The sequence below is a fragment of the Papio anubis genome, chromosome 19 (assembly GCF_008728515.1).
Source record: "Papio anubis isolate 15944 chromosome 19, Panubis1.0, whole genome shotgun sequence".
NCBI classification, from domain to species: Eukaryota; Metazoa; Chordata; class Mammalia; order Primates; family Cercopithecidae; genus Papio; species Papio anubis.
In genome coordinates, this window is record NC_044994.1 from 57030317 (window position 1) to 57048299 (window position 17983).

Genomic DNA, 17983 nt, shown 5'->3' on the forward strand with positions numbered 1-17983 from the left:
CCCAGTGTGGGTTTGCTGGGAGACTTGCAGAATTTTGTGGTAACTCAGGGTGAGCGAGCCTGCTCATTCAGCTTCTTCTGACTACCTGGCATGTCCCTAAAATTTGCAGAACCCTTAAGGGCTGGTGCCCTCTGGGTCACCATGCTAAAAGGAGCATTGCAAAATGCAAAGACAAAGAGCCACTTCACACAGATTTTAGTTGGGAAGGCAAAGTGGCAAAAAGACAATAGTTAGTCCATGTACAGAACAAAGTTAGAGCAGATGAACACAGAAAGATAGATCCAGCTTTCATGTTAATGCCTTCAATTACAAAGAACAAAGAAGAGAAATAGTGTTGTAAATTTTTTTTTCCCAAGTGTTTTTTTTTTTTTTTTTGGTATCTGTTGTCCTTGTTTCTCAAGTTCTTTGTAAAGAGATGATTACAAATTAAATCTATCCTGGTGTGAATGTGTAAGGAGATAACCATACAAACACACACACATTTTACACACACACCAGTGCTTTCAACACTATCCTGCAGCATGATAACATCCCACCTTGTTTTAAGGAGGGGCATTACATCATAGAAATGATGGGGCATCATCAAATTTTTGGATCAGGAGAATAAAGGGTGTGCCCCAAAACCATCTTTCTTTTTGGTCTGAAAAGGGAAACAGGGAAAGAAATAAATGCCTAATATGAGCAGATTAATCTGCAGAAATGTATGAATGGTGCAGATGGTGATGGAAGTCTCAGCACAAGTGTCACCTGGAGCTCTGCAGGAAAAGCTGCCGAGCTCCTAGCTGCTTATCTGTGGGTGCAGGATAAGGGTACTCTACCACCAGAAATGCTCATCTCCTTTAACACAAGTGGTGGCATGTGGTTACATCTGGGGGACAGCTTCATCATAATATGGGTGACAAGTGACAGGAAGACACAGTTAACCGTCACTGACAAGCATTCAATGAAGCAAAACAGGATGAAATCATTTTGAGATATGCTTTATTTTTCTCTGGAAGGTTTCCTCCCACCTTCTATTCCCAACCTGTCCTTGGATTATAATTCATTTGGAGAGACCTTCAGGAACACACGGTGATATGCAATCACTTTCATGCTGTCGAGTGCATAGGACTTTATGGGAGTGAAGTCGACAGCAGTTCCCATTAATCACGCAAGCATCCTAAACTATTTCAGAGCTTCAGTGGAATTGTAAAGTCAAATTAATTTAGTTAAAAAAATTTTTCTTTACTGTTGCAGAAAAGCACCAAGAGTTAAATAAACTACATAGAGCTAAGAAAAGGAGAAGTGAGGTAGTTCTTGAGACAACTAATGTCCTGAAGAAGTGGAGTGATTATGGAGAAGTGGGGTGGAAGGGTGAGGTGGTAGAAAGCATAAGAAATAGAATTGTATCGTGATCCCTTGGGACACTGAATTTGCACCTTGAACTTAGTGGTCCATTGTTAGAATAATGAACACGTGTAGAACCTACCATGTGCTGGGTGAAGTTCTTATAACTTCTTCAGTTCTGTATGGGTGAAGGAGAGTTTCTTGTACCTATTTCGTAGGTGAAAAAAAACAGAGGCCTAGAGAGTCTAAATCTCTTGTTCAACATCACAGAGATACTAAGTAGCAAAATCAGGCTTTGAATTCTAGAGTCTGGATCTGAGGTCTGAGCTCTTGCCCACAGGCTATGCTGCTGGATTGTGGCAATCAGGACCATGAGGCTCAGGACAGTGAGTGGCATTTCCAGGTCTGCATTCTAGTTGGGTGCACTCTAGTCTTTAGGAGGACGTGGGACTTGAATGATGCCAATTGCTAGTCCTCAGTTAATGCACGAGGCTTTCCTATGGCTCAACATTTACTGACTACATATGTGTCTGCTTGGTGTCATCTGCGTTCTGAACAAATGAAGATCCACAGAGGTTTTCTGTTTTCTTCGCTTCTATTCCCCCAGCCCCCAGCACAGTGCCCAGCTGCCGGTGAGCTCTCTCAAAGCGTTTGTTGAAGGAATGAAGGGCATCAGTACCTGCTGTTGGTTGTTCAACTTCCCCAGTGAAGTGTTTTGTATTCTAAACATCTAGATAAGAAACTAATTTGGGAGCTACACTTCAAACCGGTGCTTTCGAAGTTTCTTATTGACAGAGCCCTAGGTTTCAAGCTCATTTTCGGCAGAAAGGACACGAAGAGAAAAGCATGAAGACAAAAAGCCCCACTCCTGATTTGACTGACACTCCCTGCTAAAAATGCTAGTCAGCCAGCTGAGTGACTAGAGTCCTTGGTACAGGTCTTGAATTGGTTTGAAAGGGAGTGGACTGACCCTTGTAAATGAGTTTAACTTGCTTTTTCACATGGATGGAAACTGTCAGTTTTCTGTCATCTATGCTGCCTTGAGTAGCTCTTCATCTTCTGTGTCAGGCAGCTCCATTGTTTCTTTTCCCCTGATTTCATACAGCTTCAGGAAAGACTTCTCCCTCTCCTTAGAAACGCACCACAGTGATGGAACCAAACCCACGTCCTTCTTCCCCGCTTTACCTTTAGCTCGTTGCCAAGGTCCTCGTCTTCTCTCTTTTCAAAAACCCTTTAATTTTTTTGAGAAATGGAAAGGCCGAGCCTGCTTTCCAAGTACTTTTGTCTATTGTCCAGGGCATAACTGCTCTCAGGGTTCGTGGGGAAGGTTAGCTGGTTGAAAAGGGCAAGGACATATTCGGATTGTCGGGAAACCGCATCGGACACTTCTATGAAGGCGAGGCATCTTCTGAAGCAGGCCACCACTCCAGGGGCGGGAGTGGCTATTACGCAGGGTCCTTTGTACCGTCAGCTCTCTGTCCTTCTCTTGTTCCAGCCCAGCATGTAGCAGTGTGACTGACAGCTTGCTCTCCCCCAGGCACAGACCTGACCCTGGAGCAGAAGCCCAAGCCTGGAAACATTAGTTTCTGCTGCCGGAATCAAAGGTCAAAGCACACAGCTTTCTCGCTGTCCAGCTCCCAGTTTTGCTAAGGTGCCCACTTGGAAGGCACAGAGTACACCAGCGGCATTGCAAAGAGCAAAGGCATATTTCCTCATTCTTTCTCCACCCCTCTCCTACCCTTTAAAAAAATACTATTACCTGATTATGAACAAAGAAACTTCTCTTTAATGCATCCTACAAATCTCAAAAGTAAAGAGATCACACAATTTTAGACAAGAAAAAAAAATTGATGTTTTCAAGCACAGGGGTTAATAATTACTGTAATTTTCTATTCCTTGGATCTCTGATTGCCAATATCTTCAGATGGCTTCAAATATCATTTTATAGCTTTAGATAGAGCTTCACTGATGCTTTTGAACATTCTAGTAAGTATTGACAATTTATCTTTGAATGGATGACAGTGTTATAGTTTTACTTAGATAGGAGAAAACAAGAGTCATTTTACACTGGCTTTATAGAAAGAGATGAATATTCCAGGCACACAGTTATGGGGAAATGTGCACAGGAGAGATGATTGTATCCACTGAGGAATAAAGTGCAAATAGCACCATTCCCTCAAAAGGACTCCCACATAAATGTACAAAAGCAATTATACAATGCAGGTATTTATCCTCTTTATAAACTTAGCGAAAAATAAGAGAAGGTATCACTGTTTAGGAAAGTAACAGAGAAAAGAAAAGCAAACTGCAAATACTATATGCTGCCCTCAGGCTCTTCAAGAACTTAGCTGTGACCTCCTGCAGAGATTGAGGGCAAGTGCAGGTTGACAATTCTCAAGTGGACTCCTTTGGTTGGCCTTATCCCATTCACCAGCCAATCAAGCTCCCCAATGCTTTCCCCTCAAGTTTCTCTGGTTGGTTGATCTGGTTAATAAAGAAACTCTCGCTTTCTATATTTTCACTGGTAGAAGTGCAACTCTAAAGCTGTATAAATGCACTGCAATTATTTTGTGATGAGTTGCTCCTTGACCTTGGCAGTGACCTTTCCAGATAATATTTTTAAGTGACAGTGACAATTTTGAAGCTTATACCATTTTCTTTGCTATTGTAAATTATTTTGGAGATCAAGATTGCTAATTTTCCTGTGTATTAGTCTTGATTTCTTTTTTTTTTTTTGCTACCTCTTCCATTTATATTTAAAGTCCTTGAATCCAAAAAACCTTCCTCTCATCCTACTAATGCATAAAGTGTTTTTATTTTAACCCCTGAGTCGTACTTTCATGGCAGAATGATTTTTCACTTTTAAATGCTAACCATTTTCTACTTCAAACATGTGTAGCAATCATGTTTTGACTTTTCTCATTTTTCTCCCCTTCCCCTCCCTTGAAAATTCTCTTTCTTCTGTTTAGGTGCATTTGCATGATACCAGCATCCTTATTATTAAGAGTTCATCTGCTCCTGCTACTTATTCTCCACCTGAAGTTCTAATCCTCTGTTTGTGACAACATAATCATTTCCACAGCAACCAATTGTGAAGTTGCAAAGCAAGGATTAGACTTCAGATGGGGAATAAGCAACAAGGGGCTGATGAACTCGGAAGAAATAAAAAGAGTGCCATTTATATGCAAATCTGCTGAAAGGTGGTGAAGGGGACTGGGGAGGCACTGGGCAAAAAGGAATGAATAATAAAGAGCATTATTTTAAATAGACTTTAAAAGACTTTTTTTTCTTCTGGAAATTCAGTGGGCCTTTTTCTGCAGCTGCTAGTTGATTGGGTCTGTTTATTTTGTTTTTTTTATTCGTTTTTTCATTCACTTTTGGTTTCAGAGACCAGATTTGCCACACTATGCTGTTAAAAGAGGGATTTTGTTGTTGTTGTTGTTAATATCCTAGTGAACATACTTTCTGAGGATAAATGAAAAGAGGACCTGCTTAGTGAATGCTCCTATTTTAGAAGCAATTTTCAAGAATTTTCTAACCTTTACCTTAAGCATGGGGACAGAACATAACAGTGACCATCTCAGCCTTGCTGTTTCAATTTAGGGTAGCAAGACACAAACAGAACCAAGAGACTTCATAAGCAGAAACTGTGAGAGAAACCACAATAAGATTCTAGGAATTTCAGAAGTAAAACAAGGGAGGAGAATATCACTGTGATTCTCTGGTTATGTTAACACCTCTTCATTCAATTCTAGTCATCTTTTGTTTTTATTTTTTATAATGAGCAACAGTAATTTAGAGTCTTTATTTCCAAGTTTGTTTGAATTCAAAGCTTACACCTTACCACTGATTTCTTAAGTTTTGTAGAATGTTGCAGTAACAAGGGAACATGCAAATAATTTAGCCTAGAAGTTGTGTCAAAGAAAAATTGCCTTGGACGGAGTTAAGCAGACAAGGAAGACTTTATTCAAGCCTATTGCAGTAGGGGAGGGGGACTGACCTTAACTTCACCGAAACAAAAGGCAAGAAGGCTTTTAAGAGATGAAGGAAAGTAGTGGAAAAGTACTTGAGGACAATAGGGGGTTGGTTGATCAAAAAGATTAGGCTACCTGAACTTGCTAGTTGGTGCTTATTGACAACAAATTTAGAGTCTCATCTAGCCACAGAGACTGGGAGATAGGGAAGCTATCTCCTATCTCCTTCAATGATGACATTTCAAAGGGATAGCTCCCAGGTCCTTAAGAAAGATATTTCCAGGTTGCAAAACTGTCAAGAGACTTTGAGAATATTTTAAAGGGGCAGAGAAAGAACTTGCAATTCCAAGTTTTCTAAGGTAAATGCTCTAAGGAAAGAGAGGTCAAGGCCTAGCATCAGGAAGAACCCTTTCTAAAGTTCAGGGAAGCTGAAAGGAACTTTAAGCCTGCCTCCTCAGTTGCTAGATATGCTGTAGGAGCTCTGGGTCCTTACAAGGATGCCAGTGCTGGGTGTTAGTGCGCGTCCATGTGAAGAGACCACAAAACAGGCTTTGTGTGAGCAATAAAACTTCTTAATCACCTGGGTGCAGGCGGACTGAGTCGGAAAAAGGAGTCAGCAAAGGAAGATAGGGGTGCGGCAGTTTTATAGGATTTGGGTAGGTCATAGAAAATTACAGTTAAAGGGGGTTGTTCTCTTGTGGGCAGAGGCAGGGGTCACAAGGTACTCTGAGGGGAGCTCCTGAGATTCATTGTCCAGGAAAAGGAATGTCACAAGGTCAATGGATCAATTAGGTGGGGCAGGAACAAATCACAATGGTGGAATGTCATCAGTTAAGGCAGGAACTGGCTGTTTTCACCTCTTCTGTGGTTCTTCAGTTGCTTCAGGCCATCTGGATGTATATATGTAGGTCATAGGGGATATGATGGCTTAGCTTGGGCTCAGAGGCCTGACACTGGGGGCCAGGAAGCATAGTGCTAGCCACTGGAAAGCTTCTTCCAGCAGAACACGTTTCCCATTGTAACTGTTTTGCATATACAATTTCCTGTAAGCTTTCTTTTAAAAAGAGTTTTCCTTCCAGGAAAAAAAAAAAAAAAGTGTAGAAACTGCCAGTTAGCTCCTTTTTTTTTTTTTTTTTTTTTTTTAAATTTTTTTATTTTTCCTGCAAGCAAATAAACTAAAGCTGAGACTGGATAAAGTGAAGACAATGTTGAACTTTACTTGAGCTCTGTGATCATGGAAAACTGAAAGTTAAGAAATCTTAGCCTTTTGTGTTTAAGAACCTACTTCATGCAAGAAACCACTGCTCCCCATGTGACCTGGATAAGACTCAAGGTGCCTTCCTTGTTTACTTACGACAAGTCTAGACACAAACCCTCTAGATTCCTTATTTACTTTATACACGATTGGCTGAGCTGTTTTGTTCTTCTCATCCACTGGAACAAAAGTTTGCCAATTATTTTTTGGCAGATCTTCTCTCTTCCCCCCAGGTGCCTGAGCTTTCCTCGAGTGGGCATGGGCAGCCCCTCTTGCAGGGCCCATATCAGGAGAAGGCTGACTCTGGGGTAAAACTTCTCTGTTCTACTGTCAGCTTGATTCACTTTTTATCTGGTGTATTCCATTTCCTCTCACTGGTTCTTTTTGCTTTGCTTCCTTCTCCTTATAAAAGAAAAGCTCTTTTCTACCTAACCTTTGAGACACATGCAGATCGCATGGTTGAGGCATTTTCCTCATTGCAATAGTTACCCTCCCACTATCGCAATAGTCCCTTCCCTCTCTCAGTCATCCTGTAAGATAAAATCTCTCCTCACCTAAATTTAGATTTGCTTTTTTTTTTTTTTTTAATTTGACAATGACATGTACACATTCAAACTGACTTGCTAAAAGATTTGAATTGGTGGCCTGAAATCCGGTTTGGGGTTTCTTCACTCCCACAGTTTTGTCTCTCTAAACTGAATGCAGTGTGGTTGTTACGAAAGTCAGGTTTGACAAAAGGGAAAATAGGAAACATGGTACTAAAGATGCCGTAGATTAGGTCCTCTAAGAAGCAGATTCTGAGATAAAGATTGATGTGCAAGTCATTTATTTGGGAGGTATTCAAGGGAGCACCAGGAAAGAAGTGGGGGAGGGTGACAGGGGAGCTATGGGAAGGAAGCCAATCTAGGCTGCATTAGTGAGCAAGTTACACAGAAGAAACCAGGGATTCACACTCCAGGAGATGGCTGGGGGACAGTGTGAACATGCCTCCGATTTGGTCCACACAAAGGAAAGGAAGCTGAATTATTTATTTAATAGTTGCTGTTGTTCAGGAACCCACTTAGTGCAAGAAACCACACTCCCCATAGGACTTACATAGACTCAAGGTGTCTCCTTTATTTACCTATGACAAGGCTAGATGTCAACCCTTTGGGGTCCTTATCTACTTCATAAATGATTGGCTGAACTGTTTGTCCCTGTGATCAACTGGATCATGTTCATAATGGCTGAGAAGTGCTGTCAGGAACCTAACATCTTAGGACTTCCCTGCCCATGGGCTTAACACATTTCTCTTTTATTATTATTTTTAACATATTATTTTAACTTTAATACATGTTGTTTTTAATTGTGGCAAAATACACATTTACCATCTTGACCATTTTTATGTGTACAGTTAATAGTGTCAAGCACATTCATGCTATGGTGTAACCAATCTCCAGTACTTTTCCATCTTATAAAATTTAACCTCCATACCCACTATACAACAACTGCCCATTTCTGCCTACTCCCAGCCCATGGCAACAACCATTCTACTTCCTGTCTATATGAATTTGACTACTCTGGATACCTCTTATAAGTGGAATTATATTCTATTAGTCTTTTTGTGACTGGCTTACCCTACAGGGCAGTGGGCTCTTCTCTGGCCCAGGGTGGGTCTAGAAAAGCTGACCAAGAGCCCAGGTCTGGACTCAAGAATGCCCCCCACCCCCACCCCTCAGTGCCTGCTTGGTGCTCTACACACTGTGGCCGAGATGGTACCTAAGGTACAAGATAGACTCTCTTTTACTTTTCCCCCTGCTTTTCTACAGCAGAAAGAGACTTTCACTGTGGCCACCACAACTGTGAATGTACTGGATAACACCTGAAGCTAGCATGTCTCAGAGTCCAAGGTCCACAGCATATTCCCTGGGTATCACAGTTGGGTTATTCATGTCCCAGGGACTCTTAAGACAGCAGATGATGAATCCTTCCAGGCATCCACTGTGATAGGGCATCCTAGCAGAGTTCAACGCAATGCACACCAGTCACTGTGCGCTCCCTCTCCCAAGAACACAGATTTCTCAGTGCCATGTAGCTGCTGCCAGTGGGTAGGGGAGGAGTTGCATAAACACACCCTTAGCCACCCTGACTGGTGTCTTAGTAGGTCATGTGCCTACCCCTCAACAGTCCACTGGCTCTGTGCCCAACTCAGCACTAGGACTTCCCTAAGAATTGCAGTCCTTGTGGCCTAGACAAAAGAGTCCCTCTGGCTAGAATTGGTCCAAATGCGCCATCTGTGGGTGAACATCAGCCAAGTATAGCAAGGTTCTGCTTTTCATTGTGACAGGGAAGCATCCTACCCTCCTCAATGTCTCTTTAAGTGACGTAAATTTAAAACCAGGTACTGTAATTGCTTACCTGGTTCTTGGTTTTTGGTTTTTGGTTTTTGGGATGGTACTTTTTGTGTGTAGTCAGTTGTTAAAATGTGGTGTCCCTGTGGTGGGAGGTGGGGGGGACAAAGAGTAGTATAGGCTTCTATTCAGCCATCTTACTCCACACCCCCTTCGTAAGATTTTAACACATGTATTGAGACTTGTGTTATGGCCTAGTATGTGTTTTTTTTCCCTAGAGAATGTCGCATATCCACTTATGAAAATTGTGTGTTGGATGGAGTGTGTCACAGGTATCCCTTAGGTCTAAGTGGTCCATAGTTCTGTTCAGGAGTTCTCTTTCCTTGTGGATGCGTGCAGATATAAATAGAGCACTGACAGTATATGCCAGAGCAGGCAACATGGTGAAGTCAGAATATAGAGTCAGTTTCATAATATCCTTTGTGTTTTAGAGACAGTAGTTGAAAAATGTTTATAAAACAGCCACTCAGAGTCATTATTTTCCTCACCTCTGCCTCTAACTATTAGACTTCCATATATCAAGATATTAAGAAGAAAAAAAAAACCCTGAGTGTAACAAACATCATAAAACCAGAAAATCAGCATTATATATATATATTTCTATTTGTATCTCTTACACTCAAAACATTTTTCCTGTATTTTTTAGGCTTAGAGGTATTTGTGACTTCATATGACAGTGCTGTTCTGGTATCATTTGCTATAGAGAGAATAGAAAGGTCCTTAAGATTTGTTTTGTAGAATAACTGATTTTTTAAACACATTTTATTTTTCATGGCATGAAAAAGGTTTAGTTTCACACTGGTATCGACATATACATTTTTAGAATTGATATTACATTAAGGAAAAGATCTATCATGTTTTTTCAGATATACGCAGGAAGATTTCAAGGCATTTCAGGCTCTCTTGTTCAGGGACCAATTTTAAATAGGTTGAAATGATGAGACTCCAGGACATTCTGATTGTAGGGCATGTGATGAGTTCTGTTGTGGGTGCCGCACATCAGGTCACGATGCCAGCAGAGTCTACACAGGTAGCTGTGTTCCTGGAAGCTTTTCCTATTATCTCGAAGCAACTAGCGATCCTCTAACCATAAACAAAAGTGGCTGCAAACCATATGAAAATACTGCATACATTCCAAAATAAAAAATCCAGAACTCAATAATCTCATAGTAGATTCCAAAAATTCCTGTGGCTATTACCAATTTACTCAACATGAGGATACATGTGACAGAGATGAAATTAGTGTGGAAAGAGGCATTGGTATAAACTGATGACTTCGGCAGATTCAGAAATGACCATGTAAATTCATCATTTGGGCTTTCCCCCGGGGGCTTTGGTAGGTAAACATGTAGATGAGGGGCTTCAGAGCTTAAGCTCCATGAGCTACATGTAAATCTCCCCTTACATTATCTTGACTAATGCAATCCATAAATTAAATGTCTCAAATTTATTTTCTAAATAAATGTACAACCTATCACCTGCTGGCCCAGATCCCAGCTGTTTATAAATCCTTTGCTTTGCTTCTCTATTCTGGCAGTTCTCTTAAATTTGGATATGTGCAGTGGACCTGGAGGTAGGAAAACACAATTGCTGTCCCTAAACTAGTTAACTGTGTGAAATTTGACAAGTTACCAACAGTTTCTAAGTTGGTGATCTGGTTTGGCTGTATCCCCACCCAAATCTCATCTTGAATTGTAGCTCCCATAATTCCCATGTGTTGTGGGAGGAACCTCTGAGAGACAATTGAATCATGGGGGGCAGTTTCCCCCATACTGTTCTCACTATAGTGAAAAAGTCTCATGAGATCTTTTTTTTTTTTTTTTTTTTTTTTTGAGATGGAGTCTCACTCTGTCATCCAGGCTGGAGTGCAGTGGTGCAATCTCTGTTCACTGCAAGCTCTGCCTCTTGGGTTTACGCCATCTCCTGCCTCAGCCTCCTGAGTAGCTGGGACTACAGGCACCTGCCACTGTGCCTGGCTAATTTTTTTGTATTTTTAGTAGAGATGGGGTTTCACCATGTTAGCCAGGAAGGTCTCAGAGATCTGATGGTTTTGTAAGGAGAAACCACTTTCCCTTGGCTCTCATTCTCTTGTCTGCCACCATATAAGACATGCCTTTTGTCTTCCACCATGATTGTGAGGCCTCTCCAGCCACATGGAATTGTGAGTCAATTAAACTTCCTTTTCTTTATAAATTGCCCAGTCTCAGATATGTCTTTATCAGCAGTGTGAAAATAGACTAATATAGTAAATTGGTACTGGGTAGTGAGGCACTACTATAAAGAAACCCAAAAATGTGAAAGCAACTTTGGAACTGGGTAACAGGCAGAGATTGGAACAATTTGGAGGTCTCAGAAGAAGACAGAAAAATGTGGGAAAGCTTGGAACTTCCTAGAGACTTGTTGAATGGTTTTAGCCCAAATGTTGATAATGATATGGACAATGAAATCCTGGCTGAGGTGGTCTCAGATAGAGATGAGAAACTTGTTGGGAACTGGAGTAAAGGTGACTCTTGCTATGTTTTAGCAAAGAGATTGGTGGCATTTTGCCCCTGCCCTAGAGATTTGTGAAACTTTGAACTCGAAGGAGATAATTTAGGGTATTTGGCAGAATAAATTACTGAGGAGCAAAGCATTCAGGATGTGACATGGGTGCTGTTAAAAGCCTTCAGTTTTAAAAGGGAAACAGATCATAGAAGTTCAGAAAATTCGTAGCCTGATGATGTGATAGAAAAGAAAAATCCATTTTCTGAAGAGAAATTCAAGCTGGCTGCAGAAATTTGCATAAGTAACGAGGAGCCAAATGTTAATTGCCAAGACAATGGGGAAAATGTCTTTAGGGCGTGTCAGAGACCTTTGAGGCAGCCCCTCCCATCACAGGCCCAGAGGCCTAGGAGGAAAAAGTGGTTTTGTGGACTGGGCCCAGGGCCTCCCTGCTCTGTGCAGCCTAATGACTTGGTACCCTGTGTCCCAGCTGCTGTAGCCATGGGTAAAAGGTGGCCAAGGTACAGCTTAGGCCATGACTTCAGAAGGTACAAGCCCCAGGCCTTGGCAGCTCCCACATGGTGTTGAGTCTGTCAGTACACAGAAATCAAGAATTGAGGTTTGAGAACCTCTGCCTAGATTTCAGAGGATGTATGGAAATGCCTGGATGTCTAGGCAGAGGTTTGCTGCAGGCAGCGGGGCAGGGGGCCTCATAGAGAACCTCTGCTAGGCCAGTGTGGAAGGGAAATGTTGGGTTGGAGCTCTCACACAGAGTCCCCACAGGGGCACTGCCTAGTGGAGCTGGAAGAAGTGGGCCACTTTCTTCCAGACCCCAGAATAGTAGATCCACCAACAGCTTGTACTATGTGCTTGGAAAAGCTTTAAGAGTTAACTGCCCTGCTGGACTTGCATGGGGCCTTTATCTCCTTTGTTTTGTCCAATTTCTCCTATTTGGAATGAGTGTATGTATCTAATGCCTATACCCCCATTGTATCTAGGAAGTATCCAACTTGCTTTTGTTTTATAGGTTCATAGACAGAAGGGACTTGCCTTGTCTCAAATGAGACTTTGGAATGTGGACTTTTCAGTTAAATGCTGAAATGAGTTAAGACTTTGGGGGACTGTTGGGAAGGCATAATAGATTTTGAAATGTGAGGACATGAGATTTGGGAGGGGCCAGGAATGGAATGATATGGTTTGACTATGTCCCCACCCAAATCTCATCTTGAATTGTAGCTCCCATAATTCCCCCATGTTGTGGGAGAGACCTGGTGGAAGATAATTGAATGATGGGGGTAGTTTCCCCCATACTGTTCTTGTGGTAGTGTATAAGTCTTACAAGACCTGATGGTTTTATAAGGGGAAACCCCATTTGCTTAGCTTTCATTATCTCTTGTCTGCCACCATGTAAGATGTGCCTTTTGTCTTCTGCCATGATTGGGAGGCCTCCCCAGCCACATGGAACTGTAAATCCATTAAATCTCTTTTTCTTTATAAATTACCCAGTCTCAAGCATGTATTTATCAGCTGCATGAAAATGGATTAATACAGTTGGGAACTTTTTCTTATGAATTTATTTATTCTCAAATTCTAACGTAGCTGTCACACAGTAGGCACTCAGGACATTAAATAATTATGTAATGAGCACTTTCTAATATTCTTGGTGATGGGGAATTCAGCACAAAGTGAGACAGTGTCCTTGTCCTCATGAAGCTTACCTGACATCATGGGAGACAGAAGTTTAACACGTGATTTAACAAATATTAAAATAATTAGTAAATGTTAGATAATTACAGCTGTAAGTATTACAAAAGAAAACAGAGAAAAGTGGTGAAGAGTGAAGGATGGAGGCAGATAAAAAATCTGTCTTACTGAGACAAACTCAAGTCTAAAACTTTTGGGGTCACTTCTAAAATGGAATGTTCTGCCTAAATGAACTCAGAGGTCCTTCCTTGCTATATTATTTCCTGATTCTGTGAAGTAGTGGGGGAAATAGAATTTGTGCTTCTGGAAGATTCTTAGTCATTTTTCTTTTAACTAGGATAACTTACCTTATTTTGATGTGAAAAATAATAAGTGTATATATTTAAAGGGTACAATGAGATGTTTTAATATATGTACCCATTTGTGGAATAATTATATCAGCTATTTAACTTATCCATCACTTCATGCTCATCTTTTTTTTGTCATGAAAACATTTAAAATCTACCTTTTTAGCAATTCTGAAATATACAATACATTAATATTAACTGTAGTCACCATGCTGTGTAACAGATCTCTGAAACTTATTCGTCTTGTCTAACTAAACTTTGTACCCTTTGATCAACATCTTCCTATTCCCTGCCTCCCCTTCTTCCCGCCTCTGATAACCACCATTCTACTTTCTACTTCTTTAAGTTTGACTTTTAGATTCCCCACATATAAGAGACCATAAAGTATTTGTCTTTCTTTGCCAGGCTTATATCTCAGTAATTTTTAATCATTACCTTCAGCCAAAAGGCTGGTACCTGGGCCTTGGAAGTATTCTTAATTTTCATAGTCAAAAGGAAGGAAAGGTAGCAAATACATATCCATGACTTAATTCTAATAATCTTCTGTCCTACATCTGCCCACTTCTCTTTAAAAAGCACATAGCAGGAAAAGTAAAGAGGAACAGGAGAAACAGGACAAAATGTACTATTTCTGTTAACACTCCCAATAATGGTAGCTTCCCCAAAGACAAAAGGAAAAAACAAAAGAGTCAGGATTTAGACTAAAATCAGCATGTAGAAAATACCAAGAATTCCTGAAATCGATTTTTAAAAATCTTACAGAAAAGTAGATAAAGAATATAATAAGGAATTGAAAAAGAAATCCAGGGCTGGGCACGGTGGCTCATGCCTGTAATCTTAGCACTTTGGGAGGCCAAGGCAGGAACATCACCTGAGGTCAGGAGTTTGAGACCAGCTTGACCAATATGGAGAAATCCTTTCTCTACTGAAAATACAAAATTTGCTGGATGTGGTGGCACATGCCTATAATCCCAGCTACTCAGGAGGCTGAGGCAGGAGAATCACTTGACCCAGGAGGCAGTGGTGGTGGTGAGCCGCGATGGTGCCATTGCACTCCAGCCTGGGCAACAAGAGTGAAACTCCATCTCAAAAAACAAACAAACAAAACAAAAAAATCCAAATCAGTTAATTATAAAATGCCAAACATCGTTAAAAATCAGAGAAGTGATCATTACAAATACAATGAGCTAGCAGATCGTAAGTATAAAAGTGAAAAACTTAGAAGAAATCTGACAATCATACACGTGATTGAAGAAGAAATCAAACACTGCTGGGAGCAGGGATATTTACACAACTGCTTTAAATAATTCTCTAGTAGTTGGAACCTGTAGTTGTGCATAATTTATGGTAACACCTTCTTTTCTAGGACTATAACCCAGAGAAATTCTCACGTACTGTACACATGGAAACATGGATACAGAATTTTTAATATGACAGAAATCTGAAGTTACTAAAATCTCCAGCAACAAGAGAATGGGAACACTAAATTTGTGTATTTTGCATTTATACATTACTGGGCTTCATCTATATCTGACATGCATTATTTCCTTACAAAAGAGGAAAAAATTATAAAAAATGTTGATTTAATAAAGCTTGATTGTAAGCACTTCAGTACTTATTTTGTCTATATTTTCTGTATGCTTGGAATACTTCATAATGAAAAATAGAATGCTGTAAGAAAAGAGTACGTTTATCCTCATCGATTTGGTACTCACTGCTGCTGTGAGAGCCTTCCAGAAGCCCTTCTCTGTTACATTTGTACAAAGTATGGTGTGAAGTACTAACTCAGGGCAGGAATTTTCTATAGTAGACAGTAGAGCCATACACTTACCTCTACTTGAAATATATTATTGTTGTGGAGTTTTAGTTGTAAAGCAATTAAAAGTTTTTGTTTTCTGAATGCTCAAATTCTTCCGGGGCCATGAAACAGCTAACTCAATTGAAGGTAAAACATCTGCAGCCTTAAGATCAGATCCAAGGCCAAAGGAGGGGTTGGAGGCCACTCACGTAAGAAATCTAGCGATAAAGTCAAGGGATTTTAGCCTGAATCAGCAACAATAATGGTGTTGTTTTGAAAATAGAGAAGACTTGATCTTATTTTTAGGCAAAAATAACATCAATTCCAAGAAAAGCTCCATCTGTCAGAATTATGTTTATTAATGCATTAAAAAATGCTTGGAAAATATTCTTCCCAATAAAAATTTAAATTAAAATATTTACAGAAAAATAAGTGAGAACATGTTTTATTTCTGAAGGAGACAGAAACTTCCATAAGAAAGAGAAACAATTTGTTCACTCTACTTAATTTGCATGCTAATAAATATTGAATTACATAAGTAAATTCCAGTCAAAATAATGTAAATCCAAACCTAACATTGTCATTGAAATCAATTTGAGTCAAATATCTGCTTGGACAGCTGGCATATAACAGAATACACATTTACTTCAAAGTCTCACAAGCACATTGGTTTTTATTTAGTTAACTCCTCGATGAGTGATTCAGAAATAAAGGTCCCTTGTGTGGGCCGGCAAGGAAATGGTATGGCACCATGGGGACTGCTGAGGGCACTCTGGGCAGCAATAAAGGCAATTGCAGATGACAGGATGCAGATAGAAAACCCAATCCATATTTTTATGGAAAATAAGTCCCTCAGAAAACAATACTGTTTTTGCTTTTGTTATTTTAGCATCTTGTAGAAGATGTGTATGTATAACTGTGGTCAATAATAACCACCTTAATTTCAGAGTAATGATGGCCACATAATAATGTACACATGGCTAGAAAAGGAAAACATTTTGTATGACAATGAGGCTGTTCTCTAAACAATGACAAATCACTGATGTGGTTTTAAAAAATTTTTTTTTTTTTTTTTTTTTTTTTTGAGACGGAGTCTTGCTCTGTCGCCCAGGCTGGAGTGCAGTGGCCTTTAAAAAATCTTAATTGGGAAATTATTTGCCTAAATGGACCCATTACTTTAGCACAATATATGCAACCATAGAAGAAATAAAAGCCCAAAAGGAAAATGGTCTCCTAAACTCAGGGTATCAGGGAGGAAGCAATCATTTATTTTACACCCTGCATGTGTGAGGAAATGAGCCAGTTGCTTTATAGGCAGCATCACATTTACTCTTTATGGCAACTATATAAGATGTGTGCTATTTTCCCTATTTAAAAGTTGGAAAAAACTGGAGTGATATCTAATATGCTGCTTAACATCATGTAGTTTGCAAGTGATGGAGCTGTGGAACTGAGAGAGGAAGTCAGGACTAAACCTAAAGCCCATTGTGTTAGTCAAGGTTCTCTAGAGGGACAGAACTAGTAGGATACATAGATATGCATGATGTATATGCAGGATATATATATACACACACACACACACACACACACACACACCCTATATATGTAGGATTAACTTACACAATCACAAGGTCCCACAACAGGCCACTTGCAAGCTGAGGAGCAAGGAGAGCCAGTTCAAGTCCCAAAACTGAAGAACTTGGAGTTTGATGTTTGAGGGCAGGAAGCATGTAGCACGGGAGAAAGATGTAGGCTGGGAGGCTAGGCCAGTCTGGTCTTTTCATAATTTTCCTGCTTGCTTTAAATTCTAGCCATGCTGGCAGCTGATTAGATGGTGCCCACCCAGATTAAGGGTGGGTCTGCCTTTCCCAGCCCACTGACTCCAGTGTTAATCCCTTTGGCAACACCCTCACAGACACACCCAGGATTAATACTTTGCATCCTTCAGTCCAGTGAGTTGACACTTAGTCCCTGTTCTCACACCTATGGTCCTTGTTCTCTTCTCTATCTTATTGCTTTTGGTTTTTATTTTGTATAATGTTCAGAATGTATGCACCTTTAAAAAAAACTTTGGTCAAAACTTTAAATTACAGATATGTGGTATTCTCATTGTCATTATTTTTTAAAAGGCAATTTTTTATTTTTTATAAAAACCACCCAGCATACTCTTAGCCAACAATGGCATTAACTATCTTTGTCATCTTACATGTTTATAAATAATGATTCATGTGTATTTCCTGGATAATGCTTGATAGGCATTGTTTTAAGCTCCTTACATGTATTCTGTGTATTATTTGCAATAGCCTTTCAGGTAAATGCTCTTATTTTCTCATTTTACAGATAAACTGAGACTCAGAGTTGGCAGGTAACATGTTCAAGATCTTGAAACTAGCAGGTGGCAGAGCTGGGGTTCATCTGTCTCCATGTTCTCAGAGTATGTATAGCTAATCACTTGTTTAAATTGCATTGATTTTCACAGTTTTTGTAACTAACAAAGTAGAATATATTTTTGTGTTTAAAGAAACCTGTTGACCATTTATCACTCCCCCTTAGGAACCTGCTTATTGATATCTGCATCCATTTTTTTCTGTGTAAAAAATGGCCCCAAATCTCAGCAGCTTAAAACCACAGGCTTTTCTTATTGATCATGAATATGTGGGTTGGCTGGGGTTGAGTGCGTCCAGGCTGGACCTTGTTGGGTGCTTTGT

General features: G+C 40.1%; 1 long non-coding RNA gene across 2 annotated transcripts in view; it reads left to right on the forward strand.

The window, feature by feature from the left end:
- LOC108583129 overlaps positions 1–17983 on the forward strand; it is a 460617-nt gene that overhangs the window by 61506 nt on the left and 381128 nt on the right. For both annotated transcript variants that reach the window (XR_004180100.1, XR_001897440.3), the window contains exon 3: positions 17616–17709. This is a non-coding gene — a long non-coding RNA (uncharacterized LOC108583129). The remainder of the gene's footprint in view (positions 1–17615; positions 17710–17983) is intronic.